The 25,586-nt window shown below is 40.7% G+C and overlaps 1 protein-coding gene across 2 annotated transcripts in view; it reads right to left on the reverse strand.

Moving 5' to 3' along the window:
- The window catches only part of CLCN5 (chloride voltage-gated channel 5), a 153,871-nt gene extending 152,042 nt beyond the window's left edge, over nt 1-1,829 (reverse strand). For both annotated transcript variants that reach the window (XM_081222749.1, XM_081222748.1), the window contains exon 1: nt 1,592-1,829. The gene's annotated coding sequence lies outside the window, so the exon portion shown is untranslated. The remainder of the gene's footprint in view (nt 1-1,591) is intronic.
- Nucleotides 1,830-25,586: the final 23,757 nt, after the last annotated feature.

Below are 25,586 nucleotides of genomic sequence, written 5' to 3' on the forward strand. Positions count from 1 at the left end.
TTCCTCTCCGCTTCATTATATTTTCCCACATTTTGCCAATGTCCTGTAGAGAGCACAGACTGCTTTTAAAATCAGGAAAGAAAAGAACCGAAGGAAAAGAAAAATGTAAAAAAAAAAAGAATGCTAATTTAAGTAAAACCAAATTAATTCAGATAATTCCTATGTTTAAAATGTCAAATTCAGTCTTAGGACAGTACTACTTGGAAGGATATGAAAGGCGCTAGAAATGGGAGAAAAAAATGAAAGGTCTGACTACTTCGTTTGATTCAGAAGGTGAAAATATTAAACGCTTTTCTTGTCCATTTAAACAAGTTCTTCATTAAGTCTTCCTTACGTAGCATACAAGCCAATCTGCTTTTTCTAAGAAAAAGTCCTCACCTTTTTGACCTGGGGAACTTCAAAGCAGATTGCTATTTCCATAGCTTTCATACAAGCAACACCTCCACCCCTTAAGTGAAAACGCTAACGTATACATACTGAAGACTAATACGAACTTGAGAGCCATCATTTTGGCCTTTTTTAAATACCTTTTTTTAAAGGACTAAAGTGTGAATGTGTACACTAATCCCAAAAAGCCGATAGAGAAAAGACAACGCTTTGGATAAAGAAAGGCTTGCGAAGTCCAAGAAAACTAGGAACTCACAAAGTCCCAGGATGAATTCACCAGGAAAAAGCGCTCCGATGACTTATCTGGAACCTAGGACAGTTTGTTTTGGTTTGCCTTTTCTTCCCCTCTTATTTAGCGCGCAGTTAAATAGTACTGATCCGCGCCTCGTGGGACCAGGAGAATTTAACATCTCCGTAGTCAAACCCGGGTAGTTGCTAATAAATGTATGAAGCGTTCATAAAGCAGATTCTTACTGGCTTTTTGTACTCCACACTTCTGGATTTCCCTCACTTATTCGGGGTAGCTTACACTGACGTTATCACATGGGCACACGTACAACTTCACTTGGCACTCCTGGAAACTGATTTGCTCTGAAATATTAATAAAGTACCCGCGCATCAATGTGAAGGTAAAGTTTTCCCCTTGGGGTGGGTGAAGGCGCTCAAGCGCAAGCCTGTAAAGTCTAGAGAGAACCAGCTCCCCGCGTTAAGTGGGAAAAGGAAAACGCAGCAACGACTTTTCCGAGAGTGTGGACTCGGCTTCGCTACGACCCACACAAACCTGCCAGTCCAGAGCAGGGTGGATAAGAACGGGGCCTCGACAGGGCTTTACCAACCAAAGCCACCCTGCCTCAGTCCTGGAAAGGGGACGCCTGCAGCTAACCTCCCCCATTCAAAAGCGGGGCGGGCTTGGCGCGGCTCCGCTAGGAAACTTCGCTGGGACAGCGCAGGGACCCTGGCTCGGAGAATAGGGCTGGGCTCCCTGGAAGATGCCGCCCTGCACTGGCTAGAACTGGCCGGTCTAACTCCTCCGAGTGCCAAGCGGCAGCGGCCGGGCACGGGGAACCCCCATCTCCCGGGGACGAAGCCAGCGGGGGAGCGCTTCCCCTGTGTCGCTGAGCCCAAGGGGGTGCTCCGGGGGTGGGCCGGGGGCCAGCGGCCCGCCAAGGACCTGCTGGGGTAGAAACAGCCCATTTGTCTTTACCTGTCGCCGAGGTCCGGAGCGGCAGAGTCCGTGCCCGCCGCCGGCGGGCCGAGCGCTCAGTCAGCTCTGGCGTCCAGGACACTAAGTTGAGCTAGCGCCCCACGTAGCCTGCAGAGCTTCATTCACAGCCCAGCCGGGAGGAGGGGGAGCGGAGCAGGCGCGCGGCTCATGTGACAGACGCCTCGCAAGGATCGGCCAAGCACGGCCGCCGCCTGCGCGTGCGCGCCCCGTCCAGCCCTCTCCCCACACCTCTGCCGAGGCGCGGAGGAGGTGATGCCCGCCCAGGAGGCAGCAGGGCGGGGAGAGCCGCGGAGAAGGCGGTGCTCAGAGGAGTTTCCGCGTGCGCAGCCGCAATAAGTCGGCCCTGCTCGCTGCCATATTTAATGAGGACTGGGCGGGTCCTAACCCAGTGCTGGGCGTGTCAATTGCTTTTGAAAAAGAAATGCTCCTTTATGTTTCACTCTTTCGAGCCTACGCTATGTTTTTTTGGTTTTGTTCTTAAAACAAAACTGTTTACCCTGAGCTTCTGGCCCACAGAATAGTTAGTAGTAGAAATCTAATACTAATTACATTAGCTCACGTATTTTGAGCCTCTAATTATATGCCGGGCACTGTTCTAAGCCCTTTACTTTTTTCATCTCATTTAACGTGCACAATAACCCCACTGGGGTACGTACTATTATTTCTCCACTTTTATTCATAAGAAAACAGAGGCACAGAAAGGTTTTCCGAGCTCACATAATAGTGGTAGTATGAATAGTGATCAAATGTAGTGATGCTTGTAACAGCCAACTCGATCCTCATAGTAACGCTGGAAAATCTACACTGCGGTTTTTGGTATTGTCTCCATTTTAATCATTACAAAACAGAGGCTCAGGAAAGCAAAAATTACCGGACTGGTAAGGGGTAGAACTGGGATTCCAACCTAGGTCTACCTGACTCCAAAGCCCTTTGGCCTAGGTTTGGAAGAAACAGCCCCTCATTTTACAAAAGAGAAAACAGGCCCTTGGGGTTTGTTGACCTACTTAACATGATCCAGCTAATTATTTACTGGCAGAACTGAGACTAGAATTTATATAATCAATCCAGGTAATCTAAGTAGAACCCCAGGACGCTAATTCAGAGTCCACTGTAGTGAACAATTTTGAACGCCTGCTTTGGGCAAGCTAAGTGGTGTGAGATACAAAACCTGTATCCTAGACCAGTCAGCACTAGGCCACCAAGGACAAATCCATAATCAAAAAAGTCCGGCTTTTGGACCTATTGCAGCAAGGGAGACAGCACACCAGAGAAACCATGGGACATCTTACCAAACAAAGAAAAAGTCACTATGGTGTTGGGGGGAAGGGTGGAGTTTAAGTGAATTTTAAATGAAGCATTGTTTTAGTAAGCTCAAAGCAGGGCTGTGTGAAGGGGTCAACATCAGGTCTGGACTTCGAAGTGAACCCAGAGTCCTGTTTCCTTGGGAACCACAAAGTAAAGATAGATGTGGAATGTTGTGTCCAGATACTCCTTATCTGAAGCTCTGCACCTGGATTGGAAATTGAGGCTGCTTCTCTGGATACAAGAAACGTATGTACTCCAGACAAAGGTGGGATGTCTTATTCTCACTGATATGATTTCAAGCAGCAAAGTTCCTGATAGTCTATGATTGTAGAAAACAAAGTTTCTCAGTGAGTAAAAAACATGGTAGTCACTCAGATAAGGCGACTGTTATCCTCTTACAGCTGCAGCATGTCTTTGGGAGAAATATTGTTCCCCATTAAATTTACAGCTGGTTTTGTTTGTGTCTGTTATTCCAGCCTGATGAAAAGCCAGGTTTTTGCTTTCTCAGTCCAAGCTAATTTTTACTTTCTCACCTGAGAACATTTATTCTCTGCTTTCAGGCACTGGCAGTATATAGGTGGGTGGGTGCATGGGTGGGGGATAGCCACAAGCGACTAGAAAGAATCAGGGCAGGTTGTGCTGAGTCCTCTGATGATGGTAAATGCAAGCGGAGGTAACACCTTGTACAAAGGTGTGCAGGCAAGAAATCACATATGAGGACCTATGAGTAGTCCTCCATGGTTGAAGCTTAGGGTAAAGAAGTGTATGGAAGTTGTAGGCGATGTAACCAGAAGGTAAATTGAGGCCCAGTTTTGGAGAATTCTGAATGTTGGACTGAGATTTGTACTTAATTCAGAAAGTGATTGAAAAAGCAGGTTTTTGAGCAAGGTAATCCCTTTATTGGGACGCTTCCTTTTTTGTAGTTGAGGAATAATTGACATATAACATTGTATTAGTTTCAGGTGTGCTGACTCGCTATGATTACCACAGTAAGTCTAGTTAATATCTGTCACTCTTCTTTAAGAAGGTGAATTTGGAGTAATTGTTCAAGGAGAGGTTGGTTGGTTGCTTGGTTTTTGTCATTGCAGGATAGGAGAAACCAGAGCTTACCTGTAGGTTGAGCAGGAAGAGACACTAGTGAAACAGAAATTGAAGAGGCTAGAAAAGGAGGGGATAAATAGTGGAGTAAAATACATGAAATAGAAATGAGATGCAAAATACAAGCTAAGCTTGGAAAAGATGCATTTCCATATGAGACAAGAAAAAGATGGTTGCAGGATGGCAATCTGTTTGGAAGCCCCCACTGTAGAGCGAGCAAATACTGGCTTTACTTGGAATAGGCGTTTATTTGGGAGAGCTTGGGCAGGAGTGATTTATGGAGAGTATGAGGACTGCAGTACAACCAGATGACCACGTGGTGTCGCCACTGACCGCTGACAGCTCGGAGGGCTTCTGTTTTAGGAGCACACTTCATAAAAGAACATTCTATCTTTTGCGAATTGCAAAACAAAACCAGTTACGTGAATGGACTCTGGAGCCAGACTGCCTGGGCTCAGAACCAACCAGACTCAGACACTTATTAGCTGTGTCACGTCGTTCAAGTTTCACTCTCCTTCAGGTTTCTTATCTGTAATATGAATAATAGGATAAAATGTATTAATAGATTTTAAATAGTTGGAAAAGGTTAAGTGCTCAATAAATGTGAGCTAGTATTACTATTAATGGTGATGATGATTAATAAGGCTCCTTTGGATCCACAAGTTTTGCAGGGGTTATTTATGTGGTGAGTAATAAGTGCCTATACAACAATACCTTCCCAAGTGAAATGGTTAGAGTGTGGTGCTAATGAGGCAAAGTTAATAATTTAATCAGGAGGTATGGATTCTGTTAACTCTGTTCTCTTCCCCATGAGAACCTTAGCCAGGTGCCCCACAAGTGTGTGTACACGGTCACAAGTGGATCTGGCCAAAAGAGTGTAGATAGGTCAACATAAATAAGACCCTCTGTTCTCCTCCCCCATCCTTGGAAAAACTTGAAAAATTGTTCCCACCCAACCCCCCACAGTGGTCAGCAGACTTTTGGTCAAGAGCCATTTCAGGTCTTACAAAGTAAACAGTAAACACAATGTGATCTTAAAAGTTCATTATAAAGATACAATAAAACAGTGGAGGGCTTCCCTGGTGGCGCAGTGGTTAAGAGTCCGCCTGCCGATGCAGGCGACATGGGTTCGTGCCCTGGTCCGGGAAAGGCCACAACAGTGAGAGGCCAGCGTATTGCAAAAACAAACAAACAAACAAACAAACGAAAAACAGTGGATTTCTCTGTATAATAAAATGTAGCATTTTAGAGTTAATTTTGCAAAAGAAAAACCTTTAGAGCAATAGGTCACAGTGGCACCTAAACTGTCATATCTAAAGCAGCTTTATCTTTTTTAACCATTTTTTTAAATTGAGGTACAGTTAATTTACAATGTTGTGTTAGTTTCAGGTGAACAGCAAAGTGATTCAGATATATATATATATATATATATATATATATATATATATATATATATATATTATGTTTCAGATTCTTTTCCATTAGGGAGTATTACAAGATGTTGAATATAGTTCCCTGTGCTATGCAGTAGGTCCTTGTTGTTTATTTTACATATAGTAGTGTATATGTTAATCCCAAACTCCTAATTTCTCTCTCCCCCCCTTTCCCCTTTGTTAACCATAAGTTTGTTATCTATGTCTGTGAGTCTTTTTTCTGTTTTGTAAATAAGTTCATGTGTATCATTTTTTAGATTCCACATATAAGTGGTATCATATAATATTTGTCTTTCTCTGCCTGACTTACTTCACTTAATAGGATAATCTCTAGGTCCATCCATGTTGCTGCAGATGGCACTATTTTATTCTTTTTTATGGCTGAGTAATATTCCAGTGTGTGTGTGTGTGTGTGTGTGTGTGTGTGTGTGTGTACACACATACCACATCCTCTTTATCCATTCATCTGTTGATGGACATTTAGGTTGCTTCCATGTTTTGGCTATTGTAAATAGTAAAGCAGCTTTATCTTTAATTTTGAAATTGTCATTGCAAATCCAGAGTGAAATAGTTACATGAGTACATAGCCATGTAAAGTAGTAAGTGAATGTTTCTGGTATTGTTCTTTATTTGTTCCACATTTTGTTCGAGTCTTTACTATTGTGCCAGGCACTGTGTTAGCCCCTAGGGATACTAGCTTTAAAATAAAATAAGTGGTACAGGCTACTATATATAAAACAGATAAACAACAAGGTCCTACTGCACAGCACAGGGAACTATATTCAATATCTTGTAATAACCTATAATGGAAAAGAATATGAAATATATGTATGTATGTATAACTGAATCACTTTGCTGTACTCCAGAAACTAACACAACATTGTAAATCAACTATACTTCAATTAAAAAATAAAATAGGGCTTCCCTGGTGGCGCAGTGGTTGAGAGTCCGCCTGCCGATGCAGGGGACACGGGTTCGTGCCCTGGTCCGGGAAGATCCCACATGCCGCGGAGTGGCTGGGCCCGTGCGCCATGGCCGCAGAGCCTGCGTGTCCGGAGCCTGTGCTCCGCAAGGGGAGAGGCCACGACAGTGAGAGGCCCGCGTACCGCAAAAAAAATAATAATAAAAATAAAATAAAATAAAATACCATGCATAAATAAAATAAAATATCGGGGGTGCCCAAGGAATGCCTGGAATAGTTCTAGAAAAATGGGGCAGAATAAAAGGAAATGAACAAAGTTCTCTAGCTCAGGGAATCTCTCAAGACAGTAGGTTAAGTCTGAAAATAGAGTGATCTAGGATCATTTGCAGTCACCTTGTACTGGACTTCCCTGGTGGTGCAGTGGTTAGGAATCCGTCTGCCAATGCAGGGGACACGGGTTTGAGCCCTGGTCCAAGAAGATCCCACATGCCACGGAGCAACTAAGCCCATGCACCACAGCTACTGATCCTGCGTGCCACAACTACTGAAGCCCACGCGCCTAGAGCCCATGCTCTGCAACACGAGAAGCCACCACAATGAGAAGCCCGCACACCACAATGAAGAGTAGCCCCCACTCACTGCAACTAGAGAAAGCCTGTGTGCAGCAACGAAGACCCAACGCAGCCAAAAATAAATAAATTAATTAATTAATTTAAAAATAAAAAACAAAAAACCAATCACCTTGTACCTAGAGAGCTGAGTATCAAAATTAACAAATGGTTTCTAGGACATAATGGTAGCTAACCTCATGACTGGAGAAGCACTAATGAAAACCACAGTGAGTTACCCTCAGTAAAGCATAAAAATGTTGGTAATATACTGTGTTGACAAAGCTGGAGGTGGGAGGAGTCCTCTCATAAATTGCTGGTAGGAGTGCAATTAGTCAATTGAGGGCAACTTTGCAATAGCAATAAAAATTTCAAATACATGAGACTTTGATCCCCAAATTCCATTTCTAAGAATCTCTCCTTCAGTTATGTTTGCATAACAATAGGTGTAAACTATTGTGTGCAATTGTTTGTAAAAATTAAAATTAAAAACGACAAGATCTCCATCAGAAGAGGATTGATCAAATAAATAATGTAATTTTTAACTTTTTTGTTGAAGTATAGTTGGTTTACAATGTTGTGTTAGTTTCAGGTGTATAGCTGTATAGCACAGTGATTCAGTTATATATATATATATATATATATAATTCTTTTTCAGATTCTTTTCCTTTATAGGTTATTAAGAAATATTGAGTATAGTTCCTTGTGCTCTACAGTAGATCCTTGTTATCTATTTTTTATGCTCTTTATGTACTTATATGTAAAATTCTATGAAAAAAAGGAAGGTGTGGAACTGTGTACTTTCTCAATTTTGTGCCATGGAAGTGTATTACCTATTCAAATATGTATCTTAAAAAGTAATATAGAAAAATTTTTGAATAACCTGTCAAGGATGATATTTAGATTGAAGAGCAAGTTGGTCAGCTTCCTGCCTTAGTGTCAGCTAAAGAAAGATCCTGTTAGCCTGTGAGCATATACTAGAAAGTCTATGTCGTGCAAAACCTCAGTCTTTATAGTTCTCTAATTGGGCCCAGCAGAATTTTTGCCAGATGGTTTTCATGAGAAATTTTACTTTGTAAAAATCCCACATCAGGTTGCCCTCTATTTGAGAGAAGTCCAATTCTATTTAGATTAGAGCTGCTAAGCTCTAAGGGCGCAAATAAGAGAGTTCATTTAGAGAGTGGTTTTGAGGATGTGCAGGTCTCTACTCTGTATTCCATCCAGATCTGTATTGCCTTCTTTTCCATGCAGCAGTGCAAGCCCACAGAGTAGTGGTGGTGTTTTCTCAGAACCACTGTGATGCCTTTTCACCTACTACGGTGAGAGCTCCTTGAAGACACCGTCCATGTCCTATATTTCCTTTATATTCATCACAGCAGAGCTTTTCAAACCATTTGTGGTGAAGGACCACATTCCCCCAAATCCATTGTGTACCAATACTTTTATATAATACAATAAAAATGAATGACTAGAAAAATGAAATCAAAATGAAAGAGAAATACAAGCCCAATTCTTTTCTGATTATATTCAACAGACATAAAATTACTCTGTCAATTTTCTGTTAAGGTTTTGAAACATTTACTCTCAATTTCTTGTCATAGACCAGCAATAAACAGTTGAATACATCATTCTTCCAGTGTTTCCTATTTTGCAGAGTGTTTTCACATCTCTCCCCCGATTCTAGTATAACACGACCTTCGGAATTAAGTGGAGCAGATTTTATCATTCCCATTTGACAGAAGAGGAAGATGAGGCATGCAGATTAAATGATTTGCCTGGTCTGAAACAGCCCAAATTAGTCTCTGACTCCTATTGCATTTTGCGGCAGCTGCACTAAGAAAGCCCTCCAGTCAACGAGAGCCTCCCAAGAATTCCACCAATTAGAAAAACTTGCCTTAGGCTTTCCAAAAGACCGCTTGGCGTGATGGTGTGATGGAAAGCACAGAGATTCTGGAATCAGAGAGGTAGTTTGGAATCCAGGCTTGAGCAAGAGATTTTACCTCTGAGCCTGACTCCTTATCTCTAAAGTGGGGATAATGATAGCTTCTCCACGACGCTGCGCTAAGAACTAAATGGTGAATGTAAATAGCCAGGTACATAGTTCAGAAAGAATGGTTATTATTAAAATCAGGCTCGGTTTAGAAGGGCCCCATTGAAGGACGCGCTCTGTAATCTAGTCACGTGGAAATGTGCGCCATCTACTGGTGGAGTAAAGAACATGGCTCTGAGAAGAGAACGTTGCTCTCTGCTAAGAATGGGATCAGTAAACTGTGCCCTTCTTGTCTTTCTCTTTTTACTCCTTCCCAATAGTAACAGGTGCCTCTCCTGCCTCACAGTGAAAACAAGGTAGGAAATATGGTCTTTCACCTCTAACTGGTAGTAACAAGGACGCGTCCCCTTTCTGGCATGGTATCAGAGAAGGTCAGCTCAACAGATGATTTAAGTAAGATCCAGAGTCCCATCACATAATGTCAAAAATGTCCAGGATACAAATGAAAATAACTTGTCATAACAAGAAACAGGAAAATCTCAAATAAGTAAAATCAACCAACAGATACCAAGACCTATGTCACACAGATGTTGGAATTATATGACAAGGATTTTAAAACATTCAACATAAAAGTGCTTCAAAGAGCAGTTCTGAACAGGTTTGAAGTGAATGAAAAAACAAAGTCTCAGCAAAGAAATAGATGACATAAAGGAGAACCAAATGGAAATTTTATCCTTAGTACAGTTTTTTTAATTGAAATATAGTTGATTTACAATATTATATTAGTTTCATGTATACAGCATAGTGATTCAGTATTTTTGCAGATTATACTTCATTATAGGCTATTACAAGATAATGGCTGTAACTCCCCGTGCTATACAGTATATCCTTCTTGCTTATCTATTTTATAAATAGTAGTTTGTGTCTGTTAATCCCATACCCCTAATTTGTCACTCCCCTTGTCCCTCTTCCCTTTACTAGCCACAAGTTTGTTTTCTATAGCTGTGAGTCTGTTCCTGTTTTGCATAGACATGCATTTGTATTTTTTTAGATTCCACATATAAGTGATATTATACAGTGTTTGTCTTTCTCTGTCTGACTTATTTCAGTAAGCATAATATTCTCTAGGTCCATTCACATTGCTGCACATGGCAGAATTTCACTCTTTCTTACGGCTGAGTAATATTACAGTACACGCACGCACGCCACATCTTCTTAATCCAATCATCTGTTGATGGGCACTTGGGTTGCTTCCACGTCTTGGATATTGTAAACAGGGCTTCTATGAACATTGGGGTGCATGTATCCTTTCTAATTAGTATTTTCATTTTTTCCTGAATATATACCCAGAAATGGAATTGCTGGATCATATGGTAGTTCTATTTTGAATTTTTTGAGGAACCTCCATACTGTTTTCCATAGTGGCTACAACAATTTACATTCCCACCAACAGTATATAAGAGTTCCCTTTTCTCCATATCTTCTCCAACATTTCTTATTTGTAGACTTTTTGATGATAGCCATTCTGACAGGTGTGAGGTGACATCTCATTGTTGTTTTGATTTGCATTTCTCTAACAATTAGCAATTTTTCATGTGCCTGTTAGCCATCTGTTTGTCTTTTTTGGAAAATTTCTATTCAGGTCTTCTGCCCTTTTTTTTTTTTTTTTTTTTTTTTTTTTTTTGCGGTACGCGGGCCTCTCACTGTTGTGGCCTCTCCTGTTGCGGAGCACAGGCTCCGGACGCGCAGGCTCAGCGGCCATGGCTCACGGGCCCAGCCGCTCCACGGCATGTGGGATCTTCCCGGACCGGAACATGAACCCGTGTCCCCGGCATCGGCAGGTGGACTCTCAACCACTGCGCCACCAGGGAAGCCCTGCCCATTTTTTTTATTGGATTGTTTGTTTTATATTGAGTTGTATGAGCTGTTCGTATATTTTGTATATTAACCCCTTGTCGGTCACATCATTTGCAAATATTTTCTCCCATTCAGTATGTTGTCTTTTTGTTTTGTTAATGGTTTCCTTTGCTGTGCAAAAGATTTTAAGTTTAATTAGGTCCCATTTATTTATTTTTGCTCTTATTTCTTTTGCCCTAGGAGACTGATCTAAAAAAATATTGCTATGGTTTATGTCAAAGAATGTTCTGCCTATGTTTTCTTCTAGGCATTTTATGGATTCCATTCTTACATTTAGGTCTTTAAACCATTTTGAGTTTATTTTTGTATATAATGTGAGCACATGTTCTTGCTGTTTTACACATAGCTGTCCAGTTTTCCCAGGACCACTTGTTGAAGAGACTGTCTTTTCTCCATTGTATATTCTTGCCTCCTTTGTCATGGATTAGTTGACCATAGGTGTGTGGTTTTATTTCTGGGATCTCTATTCTGTTCTATCAAGCTATGTGTCTGTTTTTGTGCCAGTACCACACTGTTTTGATTACTGCAGCTTTGTACTATAATCTGAGGTCTGGGACGGTTATACCTCCAGATTTGTTCTTTTTTCCCAAGATTGATTTCTCAAAATGTCATGGGTATTTTGATAGGGACTGCCAAGTGGAAATTTTAGAACTGGAAAATACAATGACTGAAACTTTCCAAAATTTGGGAAAAGACATGAACCTACAGATCCAGTGGCTGAGCAAATCACAAACAGAATAAATGCAAAGAAATCCACACCAAGATACATCATAATCAAACTTTTGAAAACTAAAGGCAAAGAAAAAATCTTGAAAGCACCAAGTGAGAATTGACACCTTACTTAGGGGGAGGGGAACTATTTGAATGAAGGCATGGTTCTCATCAGAAACCATGGAAGCCAGAATGAAATGGCACAACATTTTTCAAGGGCTAAAAGAACTGAATATATAAGGAACACTTGAAATTGAACAGTAAAATAAAACAAATAATCCAACTAGAAAATGAACAAAAAACATGAAGAAGCATTTCACTGAAGAGGATAAATGGAAGGAAATAAACACCTAAAAAGATGTTCAATGTCACTAGCATTTAAGGAAATGCAAATTAAGACTATGGCGAGATATCACTAGACACTTCCTAGAACTGCTAAGCTAAAAAAAAAAAAAAACAGTGATAATACTAACTGCTGGCAAGGATGTGGAGAAACTGGATGTTTCATAAATTTCTGGTGGGGATGTAAAATGGTACAGCCACTCTGGAAAACAGTTTAGCATTTTCTTAATAAACTAAACATATACTTAGCATATAACCAAGAACAAGCTCAAGGTGCTATATGAGACGGAACAGAAGAGGCCTGTGACCACCCTGTGTCACTGCAACTGCCATCTGGTATCAGCCATCAGCCAGAAGAGCTCCCTGTGGAGCCTGTGGGCCAGCAAGCTGAGGGGCATTGGTCTTCATTAGCGCCCAACTGTACTTCCACCAGGTAATCAGTGTGAAGCATTTCATCTTGGCCATGGCTGTCCCGAAGAGCATCTCACTGCTATGCTACCAGTAGGACAGCAAGACTCTAAGCCTCACATTCTGGGATGACAAGACCCCTCAAGGTGTACACCGTGGACCTCATGGTGGACAATGCTCAGCTGGGCTTCAGCGTGTCTGTCCAAGACCACAAGCTCATGGTCTACCTGTACCTGCTGAAAGCCAAGGAGAGTTCTGGGGGCATATGCCTGCTGCAGTGGGCAGACGTCCACGTGGGCACCCAAGTGAACACGATCTGGAGGACCCCAGGTGGAGGGTCACCTAGGGGCCCAGCAAAAAGTCAGTAGTGTGGGAGAACAAACATTTCACGTGGTTTGTCACACTGGATAGTGGCATCGGGCTTCAGCAGCTGCTGAAGCTGCAAAACAGGCTGACCACTGTGCTGCCACACCTGCACTGGCCACAAGTCCTGCAACGGGTGGATGCAGCATGTGGACTATGTCCTACAGAACGTGGTGTTGACCTTCCTCGCCCCAGCTTCTCAACCGCTGTCTTCACTTCAGAACCGTGGAGCACTGTGAGCTGGCCAAGGTCAGCACCATGCCTGGCATTGTCGTGGATGACCTGATTGAGACCTATGGCATCACCACCCATTTCTAGACTGAGGAACGCTGCCACCGTCCTCATGCACTGCTTTCTACCACTTTTTTTTTGTATAAAACACGGGGAAATGGGTAAGCGGGGAATGATTGATACATGCAATAACTTAAATGGATCTCAAGGATGGTGAGTGTAAAAAAGCAATCTCAAAAGGTCACATATTATAGGATTCCATTTACTTCAGATTTTCAAAACGAGAAAATTGTAGAGATGGAGAATAAATTAGTGGTTGCCATGGATGAGGAATAGTGAAGGGAGGGGAGTGACTAGAAAGGAATAGCATGAAGGAGATCTCCATGGTGATGAAACAGTTCTGTATCTTGATTGCAGTGGTGGCTACACAAATCTACACATGTGATAAAAATGGCATAGAAGTATTCACACACTTGTACCACTGTCAATTTCCTGGACTGGATATTATACTATACTTTGTAACATGTAACTCTGGGGGAAATCTGGGTGAAGTTTACAAAGGACCTCCATAGTATTTTCACAACTTCCTGTGAATCTATAATTATTTCAAAATTAAAAGTTTTTTTAAAGAATGGGAAAAGAGGAATTGTAGACATTGAGTATAGACAATTCTAATGAGGAATTTTGCTGTAAAGGGGAACAGAGAAATCAAGTGGGTAGAGAACACTTGAGGGAAGTGGCTCAACAGAAGACGTTTAAAATTTTTTAATGGGAGCAATAACAGCATGGTTGAAGCTAATGGGAAAGACCCTATAGAAGGGAAAAAAATATGCTTGAGGGGCAAGGGAGGAGAAAATTGCTAAAAGAGGAGTGGAGGGGTTCGCCTCAGCTAAGAGCAGGGAAAGTTCATCCATAGTCATAGGAGAAAGGGTAGAATATATACATAGATTTAGGTAGGTAAGTAGATGCAGTGGTAGAAATTTGTGAGTTCTGTTTTCTGATTGCCTCTGTTTTCTCAGTGAAATTGGAAGCAAGGTCATGAGCTGAGAGTGAGGACGGGTGTGGAGGTGTTAGAGGTTTAAAGGGAGAAGGTATGAAATAGTTGTCTAGGAAACAGGGAGAGTAAATGGACTAGGATAATATTATGTGATTTCCTGGCAACATTAAGTGCCCACTTGAGGTTCGTGGTCTTGAATTTAAAGCAAGAGTGTCATTTTGTGTTTTTCTCCAGCCATGTTCAGCTCCAGTGATATAGGAGAGGGCTAGGAGTCATTGGTAATGACAAAATGGAGGCAAGAGACTGCAATTAGGTGGAGGAGAAAACTGGAAGAGAGGATTTCAAGGGACTGAGAGGCTAGGGTGTTAGAAGGATCAGGTATTGTGATATTGAAATCACAAAGAATTAAGACAGGATTAACTGCAGAGTTTCAGTGAGACAGAAACTAAAATGTTATATAGCATATATAATATATTTAACATACTCTGTGCCAGAAATTCAAAGATGGGGGTTTTTAGGGAGGAGAAAGGGAGAATGACTTGAAAATAGCAGTGAGGGACCTCAAGCTGTGGCAATAAAAGTAACCACTGCTCGAGAGGGCTGTAAGGTCCTTGGGTAGATCTAGATTTCAATCAGATTAAGAAGGTGAGGGAAGCATTCAGCAAACCGGGAAAGAATATAGAGGATTTTGCTGAAGACTTTGAGTACTAGTTAAGATGACTATATAATTTATCATCCAATCTGGAATACTTATGAGAATGACAAGTGTTAAACTGGGCAGGATGGTGGCACACCATGTACAAACTGGAATTGTCCTGGGCAAACCAGGACTATGATTCTAGAAGACAAAGTGGAAGGATTTCAGGGCTAAGAGATGGGGATAGAACATGAAATATTCAGATAGTGAGCAAGGAGTCCCAGGGTTTTTGTGATGACTGGCATAAACAAAGTTGAAAGGCATAAAGAGCTTAGTTCTGGTGATACTAAGGCAAATTATAGTGGCAAGTCTGTGAGTGTTTAGAGGGAGAAATGGGTGGGTGTTCAGGGCCTGCCCTTCACTCCTACCAATGGAGATACAGAGTCCTGGGTACGGGAGTTCTATTCCCAGCCAGACAGCAGCTGGATCCTAAGCCCCACTGAGGAATACCTTGATATTTCTGAAAGTCTTTGTGCTTCCAGTATGAATTATTTGGGGAACTGGGACTGGACTGACTGCAGCTAAGGAAATTAATAGACCTAGCTGTGAAAAGGTGAGGATGGGAGAGACAAGGGACTCAGTGGTATTTCCAACAGAAACTAAAGGGAAAGACACTAACATTGACAAAAGTAGAAAATACCAAGCTGAATAGGAAAAACTATAGAGTCCACCACTTAGATCTAAAAACCTAACTGCACAAGAACAGAATGGCTAATATGCTGCTGAATTACTCAAGGCCTCTTATTCCTCTTTTCTTTTCTATGTTCATTCCCTAGGTGAGTTCATCTAGTCTCATGGTTTTAATTACCATTAATATGCTGATGACTTCCCTACATATACCAAATGCTGGAGAGGATGTAGAGAAAAGGGAACCTCCTACACTGTTGGTGGGAATGTAGATTGGTGCAGCCACTATGGAAAACAGTATGGAGGTTCCTCAGAAACTAAAAATAAAGTTGCCATATTGTCCAGCAATCCCACCCCTGGGCATATATCTGGACAAAACTATAATTCAAAACCCCTATGTTCATAGCAGCACTATTTACAATAGCCAAGACATGGAAGCCACTTAAATGTCGATCGACAGATGAATGGATAAAGATGTGGTATATATATATATATATATATATATATATATATATATATATATATATATATACAGTGGAATACTACTCAGTCATAAAAAATGAAGTAATGCCATTTGCAGCAACATGGGTACACCTAGAGGTTATCATACTAAGTGAAGTAAGTCAGAAAGACAAAGACAAATACCATATGATATCACTTGTATGTGGAATCTAAAATATGGCACAAATAAATTTATCTACAAAACAGAAACAGACTCACAGATATAGAGAACAGACTTGTGGTTGCCAAGAGGAATGGGGGTTGGGGAGGATGGATTGGCAGTTTGGGATTAGCAGATGCAAACTACTATATATACATATAACTGAATAACTTTGCTGTAACCAGAAACTAACACAACATTGTAAATCAACTATACTTCAATAAAATAAAATTTTAAAAATGTGCTTATGACTTTCAAACTTATCACTCTAGACCTAATATCTCCCCTAAATCTCAGATCATATAACTGCCTGATTGAAATCTCAACTTGGATGTTTAATAGGTGTCTCAAACTTAATATGTTCAACACTGAATCCCTGATTTTTCCTTAAAAATATGTTCCACCCCCACTATGCCTCATCTCAGTTGATAGAAAACTATCCTTCCAGTTACTCAGGCCAAAATACATTGGCCATAGCTTTAACCCTAACTGTATCCCCAATTCTGTTTGGTTGTCTCTTTTTCTCACACCCTGCATCCAATGTATTAGCAAATGCTTTTGGTTTTCTCTTCAAAATGTACCCAGAATTATACACTTCTCACCTTCTCCACCACTACCTCACCGTTCCTAAACTCCATGATCTCTCACCTGGATTACCCTAATATTCTCCTGACTGGTCTCCTTGATTCTACTCTTGCCACCCTATATTCTGTTCACAACACAGAAGTCAAAGTGATCCTTTCATAACACAAATCAAATTATGCTACTCCTATGTTCAAAACCCTCCAATAGCCTCCCCATCTTACTCAAACAAAAATCCATACACCTTATCATGGCATGCAAGAAAGGCCCTATGATCTGTTCCCTGCACAACTCTCCTCTAGACACACTAACTTTGTATTGCTGTTTTAGATCTGCCATACTCTTCAACCTCCGGGCCTTTGCACTTGCTGCTCTCTCTGCCTAGAAAGCCCTTCCTCACCCTCACCCTCACCCTCACCCTCACCCCTACCAGATATCCCCTTGGCAAGCTCCTCACTTCATTTGGGTCTCTAGTCACATGTCTTATCCTTCCTTTCTACCACTCCTTCTAAAATGCCACCTCCTTTGTCATCAATTCCCTGGATTTATTTTTCTTCAAGCACTTTTTACAAGGCTATATATTTTACTCATTTCATTTATTATCACTTCCTCCCACTAGAATGTAAGTTTCATGAAGGCTAGAATTTTGTCTCATTTATCACTACATCTATGGCCCTAACAACAGTGCCTGGTACATAGTAGGTACTCAAAATTTTGATTGAATGGAGACAAAGGTATAAATACTTAAATAGATAGAAATAAATTTTAAATGGTATTATATGTATATATGTTATTTTAAGAAAAATACTTGTTTTAGATTTATTCTTAGATACCTTATAAGTTTTTTTATATTGCAAATGAGATCCTTCTTTAAAACTACATTTTAACTGCTAATTGCTACCATACAGGAACTCTATTGACATTTATGAGAAATTCTTATATCTAGCAACCTTGTTGAATTCTCTTATTCTAATAGTTTTATAGATCCTCATAGATGTTTTACATAGACAGCCAGGTCATCTGTGAATTATATATTTTATCTTCTTTTTCAGTTTCTATTCCTGTTTTTATTTCCTTTTATCATCTTAGTGCATTGTTAGAACCTCCAATTTAATGTTGGATAATAATGGCACTGGGTTTCATGGAGGTTTTGGGTAGATACCCTTTTTCAACTCTACATCTCTTATGTTTTGTTGTTTGTTTGGTTTTTTTTTTACAAATGTAATCAGTTATACATATACATATGTTCCCATATCCCCTCCCTTTTGCGTCTCCCTCCCTCCCTCCCTATCCCACCCCTCCAGGCGGTCACAAAGCACCGAGCTGATCTCCCTGTGCTATGCGGCTGCTTCCCACTAGCTATCTACCTTACGTTTGGTAGTGTATATATGTCCGTGCCACTCTTTCACTTTGTCACAGCTTACCCTTCCCCCTCCCCATATCCTCAAGTCCATTCTCTAGTAGGTCTGTGTCTTTATTCCTGTCTTACCCCTATGTTCTTCATGACATTTTTTTTTCTTAAATTCCATATATATGTGTCAGCATACAGTATTTGTCTTTCTCTTTCTGACTTACTTCACTCTGTATGACAGGCTCTAGGTCCATCCACCTCATTACAAATAGCTCAATTTCGATTCTTTTTATGGCTGAGTAATACTCCATTGTATATATGTGCCACATCTTCTTTACCCATTCATCCGATGATGGACACTTAGGTTGTTTCCATCTCCGGGCTATTGTAAATAGGGCTGCTATGAACATTTTGGTACATGTCTCTTTTTGAATTATGGTTTTCTCAGGGTATATGCCCAGCAGTGGGATTGCTGGGTCATATGGTAGTTCTATTTGTAGTTTTTTAAGGAACCTCCAAACCGTTCTCCATAGCGGCTGTACCAATTCACATTCCCACCAGCAGTGCAAGAGGGTTCCCTTTTTTCCACGCCCTCTCCAGCATTTATTGTTGCTAGATTTTTTGATGATGGCCATTCTGACTGGTGTGAGATGATATCTCATTGTAGTTTTGATTTGCATTTCTCTAATGAGTAAAGATGTTGAGCATCCTTTCATGTGTTTGTTGGCAGTCTGTATATCTTCTGTGGAGAAATGTCTGTTTAGGTCTTCTGCCCATTTTTGGATTGGGTTGTTTGTTTTTTTGTTATTGAGCTGCATGAGCTGCTTATAAATTTTGGAGATTAATCCTTTGTCAGTTGCTTCATTTGCAAATATTTTCTCCCATTCTGAGGGCTGTCTTTTGGTCTTCTTTATGGTTTCCTTTGCTGTGCAAAAGCTTTGAAGTTTCATTAGGTGCCATGTGTTTATTTTTGTCTTTATTTCCATTTCTCTAGGAGGTGGGTCAAAAAGGATCTTGCTGTGATTTATGTCATAGAGTGTTCTGCCTATGTTTTCCTCTAAGAGTTTGATAGTGTCTGGCCTTACATTTAGGTCTTTAATCCATTTTGAGCTTATTTTTGTGTATGGTGTTAGGGAGTGATCTAATCTCATACTTTTACATGTCCCTATCCAGTTTTCCCAGCACCACTTATTGAAGAGACTGTCCTTTCTCCACTGTACATTCCTGCCTCCTTTATCAAAGATAAGGTGACCATATGTCCGTGGGTTTATCTCTGGGCTTTCTATCCTGTTCCATTGATCTATCTTTCTGTTTTTGTGCCAGTACCATACTGTCTTGATTACTGTAGCTTTGTAGTATAGTCTGAAGTCAGGGAGCCTGATTCCTCCAGCTCCATTTTTCGCTCTCAAGATTGCTTTGGCTATTCGGGGTCTTTTGTGTATCCATACAAATTGTGAAATTTTTTGTTCTAGTTCTGTGAAAAATGCCAGTGGTAGTTTGATAGGGATTGCATTGAATCTGTAGATTGCTTTCGGTAGTAGAGTCATTTTCACAATGTTGATTCTTCCAATCCAAGAACATGGTACATCTCTCCATCTATTTGTATCATCTTTAATTTCTTTTATCAGTGTCTTATAATTTTCTGCATACAGGTTTTTTGTCTCCTTAGGTAGGTTTATTCCTAGATATTTTATTCTTTTTGTTGCAATGGTAAATGGGAGTGTTTCCTTGATTTCACTTTCAGATTTTTCATCATTAGTATACAGGAATGTCAGAGATTTCTGTGCATTAATTTTGTATCCTGCAACTTTACCAAATTCATTGATTAGCTCTAGTAGTTTTCTGGTAGCATCTTTAGGATTCTCTATGTATAGTATCATGTCATCTGCAAACAGTGACAGCTTTACTTCTTCTTTTCCGATTTGGATTCCTTTTATTTCCTTTTCTTCTCTGATTGCTGTGGCTAAAACTTCCAGAACTATGTTGAATAAGAGTGGTGAGAGTGGGCAACCTTGTCTTGTTCCTGATCTTAGTGGAAATGGTTTCAGTTTTTCACCATTGAGGATGATGTTGGCTCTGGGTTTGTCATATATGGCCTTTATTATGTTGAGGAAAGTTCCCTCTATGCCTACTTTCTGCAGGGTTTTTATCATAAATGGGTGTTGAATTTTGTCGTAAGCTTTCTCTGCATCTGTTGAGATGATCATATGGTTTTTCTCCTTCAATTTGTTAATATGGTGTATCACGTTGATTGATTTGCGTATATTGAAGAATCCTTGCATTCCTGGGATAAACCCCACTTGATCATGGTGTATGATCCTTTTAATGTGCTGTTGGATTCTGTTTGCTAGTATTTTGTTGAGGATTTTTGCATCTATGTTCATCAGTGATATTGGCCTGTAGTTTTCTTTCTTTGTGACATCCTTGCCTGGTTTTGGTATCAAGGTGATGGTGGCCTCGTAGAATGAGTTTGGGAGTGTTCCTCCCTCTGCTATATTTTGGAAGAGTTTGAGAAGGATAGGTGTGAGCTCTTCTCTAAATGCTTGATAGAATTCGCCTGTCAAGCCATCTGGTCCTGGGCTTTTGTTTGTTGGAAGATTTTTTATCACAGTTTCAATTTCAGTGCTTGTGATTGGTCTGTTCATATTTTCTATTTCTTCCTGAGTCAGTCTTGGCAGGTTGTGCATTTCTAAGAATTTGTCCATTTCTTCCAGGTTGTCCATTTTATGGGCATAGAGTTGCTTGTAGTCATCTCTCATGATCTTTTGTATTTCTGCAGTGTCAGTTGTTACTTCTCCTTTTTCATTTCTAATTCTATTGATTTGAGTCTTCTCCCTTCTTTTCTTGATGAGTCTGGCTAATGGTTTATCAATTTTGTTGATCTTCTCAAAGAACCAGCTTTTAGTTTTACTGATCTTTGCTATCGTTTCCTTCATGTCTTTTTCATTTATTTCTGATCTGATTTTTATGATTTCTTTCCTTCTGCTAACTTTCGGATGTTTATGTTCTTCTTTCTCTAATTGCTTTAGGTGCAAGGTTAGGTTGTTTATTCGAGATGTTTCCTGTTTCTTAAGGTGGGATTGTATTGCTATAAACTTCCCTCTTAGAACTGCTTTTGCTGCATCCCATAGGTTTTGGGTCGTCGTGTCTCCATTGTCATTTGTTTCTAGGTATTTTTAAATTTCCTCTTTGATTTCTTCAGTGATCACTTCGTTATTAAGTAGTGTATTGTTTAGCCTCCATGTGTTTGTATTTTTTACAGCTCTTTTCCTGTAATTGATATCTAGTCTCATAGCGTTGTGGTCAGAAAAGATACTTGATACGATTTCAATTTTCTTACATTTACCAAGGCTTGATTTGTGACCCAAGATATGATCTATCCTGGAGAATGTTCCATGAGCACTTGAGAAAAATGTGTATTCTGTTGTTTTTGGATGGAATGTCCTATAAATATCAATTAAGTCCATCTTGTTTAATGTATCATTTAAAGCTTGTGTTTCCTTATTTATTTTCATTTTGGATGATCTGTCCATTGGTGAAAGTGGGGTGTTAAAGTCCCCTACTATGATTGTGTTACTGTCGATTTCTCCTTTTATGGCTGTTAGTATTTGACTTATGTATTGAGGTGCTCCTATGTTGGGTGCATAAACATTTACAATTTTTATATCTTCGTCTTGGATCGATCCCTTGATCATTATGTAGTGTCCTTCTTTGTCTCTTCTAGTAGTCTTTATTTTAAAGTCTGTTTTGTCTGATACGAGAATTGCTACTCCAGCTTTCTTTTGGTTTCCATTGGCATGGAATATTTTTTTCCATCCCCTTACTTTCAGTCTGTATGTGTCTCTAGGTCTGAAGTGGGTCTCTTGTAGACAGCATATATATGGGTCTTGTTTTTGTATCCATTCAGCCAATCTGTGTCTTTTGGTGGGAGCATTTAGTCCATTTACATTTAAGGTAATTATCGATATGTATGTTCCTATTCCCATTTTCTTAATTGTTTTGGGTTCGTTATTGTAGGTCTTTTCCTTCTGTTGTGTTTCTTGCCTAGAGAAGTTCCTTTAGCATTTGTTGTAAAGCTGGTTTGGTGGTGCTGAACTCTCTCAGCTTTTGCTTGTCTGTAAACGTTTTAATTTCTCCATCAAATCTGAATGAGATCCTTGCTGGGTAGAGTAATCTTGGTTGCAGGTTTTTCTCCTTCATCACTTTAAGTATGTCCTGCCACTCCCTTCTGGCTTCTAGAGTTTCTGCTGAGAGATCAGCTGTTATCCTGATGGGGATTCCCTTGTGTGTTATTTGTTGTTTTTGCCTTGCTGCTTTTAATATGATTTCTTTGTGTTTAATTTTTGACAGTTTGATTAATATGTGTCTTGGCGTATTTCTCCTTGGATTTATTCTGTATGGGACTCTCTGTGCCTCCTGGACTTGATTCACTATTGCCTTTCCCATATTAGGGAAGTTTTCAACTATAATCTCTTCAAATATTTTCTCAGTCCCTTTCTTTTTCTCTTCTTCTTCTGGAACCCCTATAATTCGAATGTTGGTGCGTTTAATGTTGTCCCAGAGGTCTCTGAGACTGTCCTCTGTTCTTTTCATTCTTTTTTCTTTATTGTGCTCTGAAGCAGTTATTTCCACTATTTTATCTTCCACCTCACTTTTCCGTTCTTCTGCCTCAGTTATTCTGCTATTGATCCCATCTAGAGTATTTTTTATTTCATGTATTGTGTTTTTACTCGATGCTTGATTCATCTTTAGTTCTTCTAGGTCCTTGTTAACTGTTTCTTGCATTTTGTCTATTCTATTTCCAAGATTTTGGATCTGGGAAATAGAATCTTGGATCATCTTTACCATCATTATTCTGAATTCTTTTTCAGGTAGACTGCCTATTACCTCTTCATTTGTTAGGTCTGGTGGGTTTTTATCTTGCTCCTTCTCCTGCTGTGTGTTTTTCTGTCTTCTCATTTTGCTTATGTTACCGTGTTTGGGGTCTCCTTTTTGCAGGCTGCAGGTTCGTAGTTCCCGTTGTTTTTGGTGTCTGTCCCCAGTGGCTAAGGTTGGTTTAGTGGGTTGTGTAGGCTTCCTGGTGGAGGGGACTAGTGCCTGTGTTCTGGTGGATGAGGCTGGATCTTGTCTTTCTGGTGGGCAGGTCCACGTCTGGTGGTGTGTTTTGGGGTGTCTGCGGACTTTTTATGATTTTAGGCCACCTCTCTGCTAATGGGTGGCGTTGTGTTCCTGTCTTGCTAGTTGTTTGGCATAGGGTGTCCAGCACTGTAGCTTGCTGGTCGTTGAGTGAAGCTGGGTGCTGGTGTTGAGATGGAGATCTCTGGAAGATTTTCGCCGTTTGATATTATGTGGAGCTGGGAGGTCTCTTGTGGACCAGTGTCCTGAAGTTGGCTCTCCCACCTCAGAGGCACAGCACTGACTCCTGGCTCCTCAATTTGGGATGATTTGTTGTCTATTCATGTATTCCACAGATGCAGGGTACATCAAGTTGATTGTGGAGCTTTAATCCGCTGCTTCTGAGGCTGCTGGGAGAGGTTTCCCTTTCTCTTCTTTGTTCTCACAGCTCCTGGGTCTCAGCTTTGGATTTGGCCCCGCCTCTGCGTGTAGGTCGCCGGAGGGCGTCTGTTCTTCGCTCAGGCAGGACAGGGTTAAAGGAGCAGCCTCTTCGGGGACTCTGGCTCACTCAGGCCGGCCGGGAGGGAGGGGCACGGAGTGCGGGGCGAGCCTGCAGCGGCAGAGGCCTGCGTGACGTTGCACCAGCCCGAGGCGCGCCGTGCGTTCTCCCAGGGAAGCCGCCCCTGGATCCCGGGACCCCGGCAGTGGCGGGCTGCACAGGCTCCCGGAAGGGCGGTGTGGACAGTGACCTGCGCTCGCACACAGGCCTCTTGGCGGCGGCAGCAGCAGCCCCAGCGTCCCACGCCCATCACTGGGCTCCGCGCTTTCAGCCACGACTCGCGCCCGTCTGTGGAGCTCCTTTGAGCAGCGCTCTTAATCCCCTCTCCTCGCGCACCAGGAAACAAAGAGGGAAGAAAAAGTCTCTTGCCTCTTCGGCAGCTCCAGAGTTTTCCCGGACTCCCTCGCGGCCAGCTGTGGCACATTAGCCCCCTTCAGGCTGAGTTCTCGCCGCCAGCCCCAGTCCTCTCCCTGCGCTCTGACCGAAGCCCGAGCCTCAGCTTCCAGCGCCGCCCACCCCGGCGGGCGAGCAGACAAGCCTCTCGGGCTGGTGAGTGCCACTCGGCACCAATCCTCTGTGTGGGAATCTCTCCGCTTTGCCCTACCCAGGTATGTGGAGAGTTTCTTGCCTTTTGGGAGGTCTGGGGTCTTCTGCCAGCGTTCAGTACGTGTTCTGTAGGAGTTGTTCCACGTGTAGCTGTATTTCTGGTGTATCCGTGGGGAGGAAGGTGATCTCCGCGTCTTACTCTTCCGCCATCTTACCCGGAAGTCCTCCTTGTTGTTTGTTTTTAAATGATGAATGGGTGTTCAATTTTAACAGTTACTTTTTCTACAACTAAGATGATCATATGGTTTTTCTCTTTTTTAACTATTAGTGTGGTGAATTACATTAACAGTTTCTCTAATTAAATCACTTTTGAACTAATGGGAAAACCCTACTTGTTCATATTTTTAAAATATACATGAGGGAATAAATCTGCTTGTATTTTAGTTAGGAGTTTTCACTTATGTTTATAATCAAGATTGGCCTCCACAATTTTTTCATGCCCTGTCTTGGTCAGGTTTGGACATTAAGTTTATTCTAGCCTCAAAAATGAGTGTCCTATTCACCAGGAAATTTAACGTTATATAATTGTTGAAGATAGTCTTTAAAAAAAAAATGCTATGGTAAAGTCATTTTGGCCTCATGCCTTTCCTTAAGTGGATTTTTTACTACCATTTTGACTTATTTAATTGTTAAAGGTCTATTCAGCTTTTGAAGGTTCTGTATACACTTTGGATACAAGTCCTTTGTTAAGTATGGATTTGTATATATTTTATCCCAATCTGATGTTTGTCTTTTCATTCTCTTAACAACATCTTTCTAAGAACAGATTTCGATTTGATAAATTTCAATTTACCAATTTATTATTTTATAGGCCATGCTTGAGGCATTATTTATGAGAAATATGTGCCTAACTCAAGGTTTAAAAAAAAGATTTTCTACTATGTTTTTTCCCAGAAGTTTTATAGCTTCAGATTTATGACCATTTTGAGTTAATTTTTATAAATGGGGAGAGGCACGCATCAAAGTTTACTTTTTTGCAGGTGGGTATCTAATCATTTGAGCACCCTTTGTTGAAAATGCTATCCTTTCCTAATGCATTGCCTTTGCATCTTTGTCAAAAATCAATCCTGTGGGCCTATTTTTGGACTCTCGATTCTGTTCCATTGATCTATTTACCAATATTCATGCCGATACCACACTGTCTTGATTACTGTACCTTTATAATAAGTCTTGAAGTCAGTTGTTGTAAGCATTCCAACATTATTCTCCTTTTTCAAAATTGTATTTGACTATGTGTATCAAATCATCACATTGTACACCTTAAACTTACACAATGTTATATGTCAATTGTATCTCAAAAAAGTTGGAAATAAATTTAAGCAGACACCAAGATAACTCAGTAATAAATAGTGGTTTATTACAGTATTTTAAAAAATCAAAATTAATGTAAAAATCCATATTGAATAAAAATTTAAATGAAGATACAATCTGACCCTGGACTCAATTGCATG

The sequence above is a fragment of the Mesoplodon bidens genome (assembly GCF_964165515.1).
Source record: "Mesoplodon bidens genome assembly, chromosome: X".
Lineage (NCBI taxonomy): Eukaryota > Metazoa > Chordata > Mammalia > Artiodactyla > Ziphiidae > Mesoplodon > Mesoplodon bidens.